This window comes from Elephantulus edwardii, unplaced genomic scaffold (assembly GCF_000299155.1).
Source record: "Elephantulus edwardii isolate Elephantulus edwardi_28Jun2011 unplaced genomic scaffold, EleEdw1.0 scaffold00239, whole genome shotgun sequence".
Lineage (NCBI taxonomy): Eukaryota > Metazoa > Chordata > Mammalia > Macroscelidea > Macroscelididae > Elephantulus > Elephantulus edwardii.
In genome coordinates this window covers 1213747-1222738 of record NW_006399989.1, presented here as the reverse complement: position 1 = coordinate 1222738, position 8992 = coordinate 1213747, and the positions used below count along the sequence as shown (strand labels likewise).

At 40.0% G+C, this 8992-nt stretch overlaps 2 pseudogenes; one reads left to right on the top strand and one right to left on the bottom strand.

Annotated features, from left to right (window-relative positions):
• Positions 1-321: 321 nt before the first annotated feature.
• Positions 322-1291, bottom strand: LOC102856138 (annotated as a pseudogene).
• Positions 1292-4060: 2769 nt separating this feature from the next.
• On the top strand, positions 4061-7994 carry LOC102844167 (annotated as a pseudogene).
• The last annotated feature ends 998 nt before the right edge of the window (positions 7995-8992 follow it).

The window sequence follows — 8992 nt, the reverse complement described above, 5'->3', positions numbered from 1 at the left end:
AGTGCACAGTGTCAAAGGAACAGAACTACCAGCATTCAAAAGCAGCTTTGTCAACTAGGTAATAAAACACTCTACAGCATGTCTTTTCATTGTCCATCATTGAATACACTGGCAGCAATTTTTGAAATAAAAAAAAAGCAAAGAAATAAAGGAGCTATATACCAACCCTTTTTATTTTCTGTTTAAAATCAAACAGAAAACAAACATACATCAATTTCGTTATATGCTAACATTTTCAAAGTTCATCATTTGTACAAGAGAAGGACTAAGAACAAAAACGTGTGTACAGAGTTCCAAATATATAAGCAAGTGTTAGCAGTCTCACACAGCTTTTTGAGGATACTCAGGGGGAGCCACTTCATAATCACTGGCACGAAACAAAGCGGCAGAATTTTTTGCCAGGTACTTTAGGAAATCATGAAGATAGTTCAGTAATAAAGCAAGGCTCTTCTCATCCAGAGGTGTATAGGCCAACATTGCTCCAATTCACACAAATAATCTCAGTAGATGTGGTGCTCCATACACCTGGGAAATGGGTGCATCACAGTGATCTGCAAGGATTTCTGCATAGTAAGGTCTCTCAAATTTGTAGAGAAGTTGAGTGCCCAACACTACACTGAAGTATTCTTTTATCCCAGCCACACTTCACTGACAGCATATTCCTTGTTATCTGTGTTTCCCGAGATTTCTTGTAATTTGCATAATCTTCAAGAATGGAATCCACATTCTTCTTGGCAGGAAGATAAAACTGCTGTTTTTGCCTAGTAATTAAGTCCCAATCATCAACAAGCCATGATTTTAGTTCTTCTGGAATCTTCACTTTAACTTGAACTCTGTTCATGAATGTTTCCTCATTTTCAACAGTAGGATCTACACAAGTCCTTTTCTTCCAAGAAGGCTGAGGAGTCTCACTGGTACTGCCACCATCTCCATTTCCTGGTGTTTTTTGTTTGTTCTTTTTTGTTTACACTTCAACATTCTTCTGTTGCAGACCAGATGTCTTCTTTTCTGGGGCAGCTCCTCTCATTTTCTCCTCTGCATATTGCTCCTGATTGGCTGTCTGAAGTTCTCTCTGTTTCTGCAGATTGGTATCTGCGTATTTGAGCACTCTACTTTCTGGAACCCATTCATCCCAGTTTTTATTCCAACCACTGTAGTGTAGAAAGTATTTCACTTGTTTGTCCTTTATGGCAACCTTTACACACTTGGCTTCATAAAGAAGAGGCCCATGAAAGCACAGCACTCGCTTATCCTCTTGGAATTTAGGCTTTGGGTCCTGCTTTGGCACCATTTATAAGTGATTCGCCACCTCCTCCTTCCCCCACCACCCCCGACTACCGCTCCCTATTCTCTACCCCACCCAACTCCGCCTCAAATGAGCCATCAGGCACCGCCAACTCTACATCCTGGGCCCCAGACAAAATTATTTTCGACAAAGAGATAAAATTCATTAAGCAGAGGGAGTAGTCTCAACAAATAGTGCCTGCAAAACTGGGCTATCCACCAGCAGAAAACTGAAACAAGAGCCACAACTGACACCATTTTAATAACTCAAGATGGATCAAAGAGGTTAGAGTAAAAATTAATTTATGGAATTTATCAAAGAAAAACTTGAGGCAGACTTCAGAGGCATCAAACTATGGTTTGAACGGAACACAAAATACAAATATACTATCAATAGGAGATAAATTAGATTGTTGTTCTTATTGAGTCGACAACTCATACTGATCTTAAAAAAACAACGGATCTAAACCCTGCTCTATCTTGCATCATCCTCCCCCATCCCTGATACACCTGAAGTGACTGCTACAGTCACTGTGTTATCAATCCATCTTGTTAAGAGTATTCTTTTCTCAGTGGTAAAGCACTGGGCTGCCAACCCAAAGGCACATGGTTCAAATCTACCATTTGTGGTGGAAAAGATGGGTAATCTCTTCCTGTGCCATTTACTGCTTCTGAAAACCCACTAGAGGGTCAGCAATATGTTGGTTCCTACTGGAAGATACATAACCACCACCTTTCCCAGTCTGTTATCATTTTCCAAAGGGTTAGCACTCCTAACAACATGCCAAAGGATCTGAGATAGTTTCATCATCTTTGTGAGTACAACTCACAGCAACCCTATGAACATCGCAATTCAAAAGTACTGATTCTTCTTGTCCCTTAGTCATTGTCCACTTTCAGATGTACAGCAAGTAATTTTAAGACTGTGGCTTGAATCAAATGTACTATAATCTGACACTGCTGCTCTTCAGTACCTTGAAATGATCCTTGACAGCAGATTTCCCTAATGTAACATCTCTTTTGATTTGACTGCTGATACACCAAGGATGTTGATTGTAGGTCCAAGCAAGATGAAATCACTTACAACCGTAATCTTCTCTCATTCTAGCAGGATGTTATGCAGTAGGAAGGATAATTTTGTCACGGTACAGTCCATACTGAAGACTTTGATTAGCAGGTGCCTCAAGTCCTCCTCCCTCTCCGAAAGCAAGGTCATCTGTGTAACACAGGTTTTGACATCTGCGTAACACAGGCTTCCTCTGATCCTGATAGTACATTCTTCCTAATACACCCCAGCTTCTTGAATTATCTGCTAAGCATATAAATCAAATAGGCATAGAAAAAGGATACAGCCCTGATGCACATCTTTCTTGATTTTAAAACATGCAGTATTCCCTTGCTCTATTCAGGTAACAACTACTTTTTTTTTATTTTGTGTGCATGTACCGTCAAATCATATCTGACTGGTACAGGAGGATATTGCTCCTCCTTCTCCAGCAGAGCATCTAGTGGATTCGAACCGTGTACCTCTGGGATTGCAGTGCAGCTTCCTGCCACTAGACCACCAGAGCTCCCCTCAGGTAACAACTTCTTGATCTAGGTATAGATTTCATTTGCATGAGAACAATTACAGGTTCTAGGATTCCCATTCCTCTCAATGTTACTCATAATTTGTTATGATCCACACAGTCAAAAGTCTTTGTATAGCAAATAAAAAAACAGACATCCTTTCGGTGTCCTCTCTGCTTTTAGTCAAAATTCATCTATCAGCATTTTAGTCAAAATTCATCTCTTATCAGCAATGATGTCTCTTCTGAAATGAGCTTGAATGTCTGTTAATTCTGTCAGCGTACTGTTCTGGTTTAAGGTACTGAACACAAACAATGGTAGACCAGATGAACTGTTGGATAACATCAAGGATATCATCCATGAAGAAAACAAAACCAGAAGAGGAAAAAAGATTAAAATGAATGTCAAGATTCTTAAAATTACACTACAATGTCAAGAAGCCAAAAAGGGAGGAGGAGGAGAAATGCAGCTTGAGAAAACAAAACAAAGCATTATAAAGACAATGAGCTGGAGTTAGAAAACAAAAAGAACTCGCTTTTCATTTCTCAAGCTGATAGAAATGAAACTAGATTGACTCACAGTGACCTTAAGAACAACAGATCCAAATCTTTGTCCTATCCTGTGCAATCTTCATCATCTTTGATACATAGTTATCATGCCAATCCATCTCACTGAGAGTCTTCCTGTCTTACATTTTCCAAGACCCAAGGCCTAGCGTGTCCGAAACAACATTCTCAAAGTATGTGTGATGATGCTTCACCATCTTTGCCTCCAAGGAGCACTCTGGCTACACTGTCTCCAAGTGTTTATCTGCTCTTCTGGTAGTCCACTGGATATTCAGTCCTCTTCTCCAACATCACAACTCAAAGATATCAATTCTTCTGTTATTCACTGCAACTTTCGGATGCATAACAAATAACTGAAAGATCATGGCTTGATCTTATGCACCTGTCTTTAAATTGGTATCACTGATCTTTAACACCTTGACAGGAGATATACAGAATGCAATGTCTTTTGACTTTGACTGCTGGCACCAAGGATGCTGACTGTAGATCAAGGCAAGATGAAATCAATTCATAACCTCAGATATTGTCATCTTCCAGTGATGACTATGTTGTCTTCTTGAGGTTGAGAAATGATCCAAACTGAAGGCAGTACTCCTTGATCTTCTGCAGCAAGCACTGTGTTGCTATTATTCTTAGGTGCCATGAAGTAAGATTCACAGCAATCCTATTAACAGATCTGAATCCTGTCCTATCCTGTGCCACTGAGGTGTTAAGGGTTTACTGTTCAAAATGGCTTTCCTAGCTATTTGATTTTGCCATGTGGATGGGCAGGAATAGGCAAACAGGATGTGTTAGTCTATCCACAAGAGATCTGGCTAGTCTCACCATTAGTTAAATTGAGCAGATTCAGCAACAGAATTTGAGAATTACCAACACCAGCAAAAAAGAAGTAGAAAATGTAATGCTCCCTTTGGGGCCATAGATTCTTATACCAGACAGACCTACATACAGAAGAGCAGCAGGAGAGAATCAGAGGCCTGACATGAGACTGAACTGACCTTAGGTCTGACTGCTCCACAGTCAGAGCTTTTGCACAAGTGTGTTGGAGGACTGAGGGGGTGAGAGGTGGAAGTCATAATTGGCAGAACTAAGAATTTTACAATGCTGGCCTAAAGCCATGAGGCTGAAGGCTAAAAGGAAGCGGTCTTGACTGAGAAATCGTATCCTATTACCAAATTAAGCTATATCTTATATCCCTAATAAACCCCATAGTAGTATGACTCCATGTTCTCTGTGAATTACTACAACCGATAACCCAGAAGAGCAGCAAGATTGGTGGTGGAATTAGTGGAAGGAGGTGTGGAGTGTGGGGGACATATCTGACCTCATGAGAACTGGTTTGTGTTGTATATGTTGTTGGTGGGGACAGCTCTCCTTTGTGCAGAAATCAGATAAGGCCATCTTCACACAGCTCTTGCTCTTTTTCCAGCCATCCTCATCATCTCTGACACACTTGAGCCCATTGCTGCAGTCACTGTGTCAATCCATCTTAAGGAGTTTCCTCTCTTTCACTGATCCTCTACCTATCCAAGGAAAGGTCACACTTAACATGCCCAAAGTATTATGAGATAAAGCTTCATCATCTTTGCCTCCAAGGAACACTCTGGTTGCACTTTGTCCTTTTGACAGCACTCGTCTCCAACAGCAAAACTCAAAGACATCAATTCTTCTGGCATCCTTATTCACTGTCTAGCTCTCAGATGCACTCACTGTACGTGATTAAGAAGACTATAGTCAGAATCAGGTGCACCTTAGTTTTTAAACTGGTATCATTGCACCTTAGTATTTTGGAAAGGCCCTTGACAGCAAGCAGACTTTACCAATGCAATTAATCTTTTGATTTCTTGGCTGCTGGTACCAAGTGTGTTGGTATGGATCCAAAGATTAAATTGTTGACAATTTTTATCTCTTGTCCATCTATCGGCCCAGTGCTGAACATTTTGGTCTTCTTGGTGTTTAAATGTGCTCCATATGGAAGGCTGTAGACTTTGATGTTGTGCAAGTGTTTCAGGTCCTCACTTTAAATAAGCAAGGCTGTGTCATCTGCACAATGCAAGTTGTTGATGAGTCTTCCTCTCATTCTAATGCCACTTTCTTCTTTATGAAGTCTAGCTTCTTAAATTATTATCTCAGCATACAGAATGAACAGGTTATGAAGAAAAAAATGCAGCCCTGGAGCATACCTTTCTTAATTTTAAACCATTCAGTGTTCTTTTGCTCTATCCAGACAACAGTTTCCTGGTCTTTGTACAGGTCTCATATGAGCACAAGAAGTGTTCTGGGATTCCCATTCTTCTCAATGTCAGTCATAATTTGTTATGATCCATACAGGCAAATGCCTTTGCATAGTCTCTTCTTTTAGCCAAGATCCATCTGACATCAGCAGTACTATCTCTGGTGTCACAGCTTGACATCCCGGCAGTTCTCTATCAATGCACTGTTGTAATCGCTTTTGGAAGATCTTCAGCAACATTTTGCTTCCAAGTGATATGAGAGACTTTGTTCGATATTTTCCATTTTGTTGGATAACTTTTCTTGGGAATGGGAAAAAATATGGATCTCTGCCAGTCAGTTGGCCAGGAAGCTTCCTTCCAAATTTCCTGGCACAGACTGGTGATCACATCCAGGGCTGGATCTGTTAGCTGAAACACATCAATTGGTATTCCATCAATTCCTGGGGACTTATTTTTTGCCAATGACTTCAGTGCAGCTTGAACTTCTTCCTTTATTACCATTTGCTCTAGATCATATGCTACTTCCTGAAATGGACCCATGTCAGTCAGTTCTTTTTGGTAAGTGACTCTGTTTACTCCCTTGTTAGTTGCCATCAAGTACAACTCATAGCAACCCTACAAACAACAGATCTGAATCCTGTCCTATTCTGTGCCATCTTTACCATATCCAACACACTTGAACATACTGCCTTAGTTACTGTATCAATCTATTTTACTGAGTGTCTTCCTTTCTTTCACTGACTCTCCACCTTTCCAAGTGTGATGGTCCTTTTCAAGGAATACCTCTCCTAATAACATGTCCAAAGCAGCTGAGATAAAGCTTTGCCTCTAGGAAGCATTCTGGCTATACATCACGCTTTCTCTAAGACTTATCTATTTAATCTTTTGGCAGTCCATGGGATCTTCAGTATTGTTCCCTAACACAACTCAAAAGTATTCACTGTCTAGGTCTCAGATGCATAGCATGTGCCTACAAAGACCATGGCCTTAGTGACATTGTTGCTCTTCAGGGCTTTGGATAGATTTCTGACAGCTGACTCTCCCACTGCTATGGCCTCTTTATCTGACTGCTGAAACAAAAATGTTGATTGTGGATCCAATAAGATGACAATTTCCTTCTTTTCTCTATTAAATTTTGTTTTCTTGATATTAAGATGTAATCCACATTGAAGAATATATAGTTCTTGATCTTCTACAACGAGTGCTTCAAGTCCTCCTATTCCCTTAGGTTGGACCTCTTAAAAATGAAATCTTTATGTAATTCTAAAAAGAGAACTTAAAGATTAGGACAAAATATTCACTAATGATCTATCTGATAACTGACTTATCTGCACAAGGCACATAGGAAACAGGATTCCCACCCTCAAGAAATGTGTAATTATGTTTTTGTTAGGTACCACTAAGTCAACTACTACTTATAATGGCCCTATGAACAAGACTAGATCTGAACTATATGGCTAGATCTGACCTTTGCCTTTTCCTATGCCATCCTCTTATTTACTCGTGCTAAAACTGATAGAAAATTCTAACACCTCAACAACATAAAAGACACACTCAATCACAAAACGAGCAGAGAACATGAACTAGGCATTTAACCAAGATGATACTGAGAAGGCCAACAATCATATGTACTGCAGTTACCAGAGTGTCAAAATAACAATGAGGTGTCACTTCACCCCAACAAAAACAGCAATATTCAACCGAGCTATTAAACAACAAATGCTGATCTGGGTGTGGAGAGACTGAAATTCTCATTCACTGTTGGCAGGAATGTAAAACAGCGCAACCACCATGAAAAGTCATTTGGCGCTTCCGTAGAAAAGGAAATACCATTTGATTCCTCAATCTCATTACTAGGTATATGCCCTGAAAAAAATAAGAGCTGGGGCAGTGAAAGTAAAAGGATTCAGAACAGGCGCTATCCAAGAAGAGAGCAAAAGTGATTTTGGTCCACATCTCAAGAGAGGGAATACAAATGCCAAGAAAGGTCCAGGTCATGGGCGAGAGATCAAAGAAAGAGCCACTCTGAATTACCACACAGAAGACAATCCAGATCCCCAAAATGACATAGATCTACATCCCCTTCCCCTTCTAAAATAAAAGAAAGATGAAGAAAAGAAACAAAGAGCAAAGAACAGCAGCCACAGGGGACTTGGAGGGCAAAACAGAGGAAAAAACAGAAATGATGAAGTTAATGGAGTTTTGCCTCCTTGACTCCACAAAAGGGAAGGTAGATGGTTCTGTAAATGTCTATGCCATAAATGTATCTCAGAAGAGGAAGTACAGGCAGTGCATCAATAGAAAAGGTGGATTCAACAGACCTTTGGACTTTACTGCATGAGAATCACAGTGGTGAAGGAGGATTTCTTTTCCTCCTCATCTTGGTCAAGATGTTTCTGGGTTTTTTTTTTTATTTGAACTGCATCAAAAAGAGGATCTCAATTCTTGCTCCTTATAAAGTAAGAAAATCTTACATATAAATTGTGTAGTTTGCTTACTGTGCCTCAAAAGAAGAAAGGTTAAACATTACATTTTTTTTCCTTTTTTTAGGAACTATCACTGGAGGCAATCAACAACTCTATTTTGTTTGCCTTTATTCCTATGGAAGCTATGTATGTTTTTTTTCTTAAATGCTTGTTAGGACTTTTTAAAAATGAAGTTACTCCAATAAAATAATATTTCTAAAAAAAAAAAGGAAGAGCTGTGATATAAATAGATATATCCACATTCATTTTATTGAATAACTATTAATAACAGTAAAGCATTAGAACCAACTCAAGTGCCCATTAACAGAAAATGGCTAAAGAAATTGTGGTACAGTTACACAATAAAACGTAGTTGTTGTTGTTGTTGTTATGTGCCGTCGAGTCACTTGCAACTCATAGTGACCCTATGTACAACAGCCCTAAGCCCTGCTCTATCCTGTGCCAATGGCACTGCTTCTGACACACCCATCCTAATCATCCTGTCACTGAATCAATCCACCTCATAGAGGGTCTTCTCCTCTTGCACTGTCCCTCCACCCTCCCAAGCATGATGTCCCTCTCCAAGGACCTGTCTCTCCTTGCAACATGCCCAAAGTGTCAGACGAAGCCCCAGAATCCTTGCCTCCACGGAGCAGCCTGGTGTAACACTCTCCAGGATGAATCTGTTTGTTTCCTTGGCAGTCCATGGGATATTCTACATTCTTCTCCAGCACCACAGCTCAAAGGCATCAATTCTAGTCATTGTCCAACTTTCTGATGCTTAACAAGCGACTGCAAAGACCATGCCATGTATCAGATGCACCTTAGTCTCCAGAGAGACACCATTGCTCTTCAGTACTTTGGAGAGGTCCCT